At 37.6% G+C, this 1,818-nt stretch overlaps 1 pseudogene; it reads right to left on the reverse strand.

Moving 5' to 3' along the window:
• Positions 1–628: 628 nt before the first annotated feature.
• On the reverse strand, positions 629–847 carry LOC129243290 (U2 spliceosomal RNA; annotated as a pseudogene).
• Between the last annotated feature and the right edge of the window lie 971 nt (positions 848–1,818).

Below are 1,818 nucleotides of genomic sequence, written 5' to 3' on the forward strand. Positions count from 1 at the left end.
GAAGCAACTGGGTGCTGGCAAAATATTGATAGCCCTAAAGTGTTGGGGAGATTCACATAAATTGGACTTGGGAACCGAAATAAAACTTGCGGCCATACATTGATTTCGAAAAGTTGGTAAAGTTAGGATAAAATTGAAAATATGAGTAGGTGAGGAAAGATTATATGGCAGTATTAATTTAAGAAACGTAAGCTTATCCATCGACACGAATAGCATTGAATTTTATAGTATTGCTAGGTAAAAATAAAAAAAATACCAGTCTAACGGTTAGACGCGATAGAAGTGAAACCTTCCGTAAAACAAACTGAGAGAGAATGAGACGAAAGCAGCATTAGGGGCGGGATAATTATAGGTTCATTATAATATTGCTATAAAGTTCATATTTTATTTTCTTCATTTTATTATTATTCATCCTCAATGTTTTCAATTTCAACAAATGATACGAGTGGCTTATGATAGCTAAAATATGAGACAAATGCTTTGGTTTCGATGTTGTCAAAAAAAAATACCCAAACGGACCGAAGAAACAGACTTACAAATTTCTTCCATTTTCGTCTACTTGTATTCATATAAAAATTTATGTCTCTTCCCACCAAAGCTAAATGCATTAGTATATTTCTTCTTGTATTTATTCAAGGCCGAAATCCCGGCGGTACTGCAATACCGGGCCAACCCGTGGCAGAGGTGGAGTAAGCCCCTAAAACACTCCGCCCATTTCCAAAAATCAGTTTAACATTTGTTGTCCTCCGATGGAGGATCTATCAGAACCAAGAATTTTGGATCGGAAGCTCACATTGCTAGCCGCTCGGCTATCGCGCCATGCTGTTGGCGCTGGCCTAAAAGTTATTTAGTTCGTCGCTACGTTTATATCAACATATAATATAACGCTTCGAAGCCAAGATGATCGCTTTTTCGTTTCACTTTTTCTCAAATCACTCCCAACGATTCTAAAGAAGTTTTCACTTCAAAAATTAGTAAGTTTGTATTATAAACTCTGATTAATTTCTATCAAGACTCGTGTTGTTTGTGTACTCGCTCGTAGCAAAAATAAATTCATAGCATCGGTGTCGGTTTTACATTTCGCCACAATACCATGGCGAATATAGTTTGGCTTGCAGATAGAAAAATTAGCACAGTCCGGAATGAGTGGCCCTATTTTTGTTAACGCCATAGACAATTGTAAGATAGAGTATGAATTAAGGCATCTAATTGGATTTAATATCTCTACTGGACTTGTTGAGGCTCTCGTGAGCGCAATGATTGCTCAAGATACGTGAACCTGAACAAATTTATCGAGGATCAAAACGTGGTCATATCTAACACCAAGCTCTGGTATATAAAAAGCAATCAAGCCAATATGAAGCCGTTAAGCGGCTATCAACGATTTTGAAGGAATCTGCTGATTTGATGACGAAGTAGTAGATGGGACAGCGACAGAGGTCGGCAAAAACAGAAGTTGTATTGGTGATGTACGAAAAAATCAACGCAACCATAATTGAAAGACTGATTGGATTCAAATAATCTCATTTTACACATTTTGTTTTCATTTCATTCGCCCCTCTTTCTATCAAACCTGTCACCCCCGTAACAGCTGTAGTTACCCTCACAATTTTGATTCGGATGGCCAAGCCTTGCAACCTATCATCCTTGATAAAAGGGGAATGTGTCTATAACAGCAAGCCATCGGTTTTTTTCGTGCTCTGGAAACAATTGGTGGGATGAGGAAACACGATGTAGAAAATACAAAAGTACATTAAAAATTTTTAAAAATGATGTCGGACATTTTGCTGATGCGTAGTGCCGTCTTAGTGAGCAAAA

Source organism: Anastrepha obliqua, chromosome 3, assembly GCF_027943255.1.
Source record: "Anastrepha obliqua isolate idAnaObli1 chromosome 3, idAnaObli1_1.0, whole genome shotgun sequence".
NCBI classification, from domain to species: Eukaryota; Metazoa; Arthropoda; class Insecta; order Diptera; family Tephritidae; genus Anastrepha; species Anastrepha obliqua.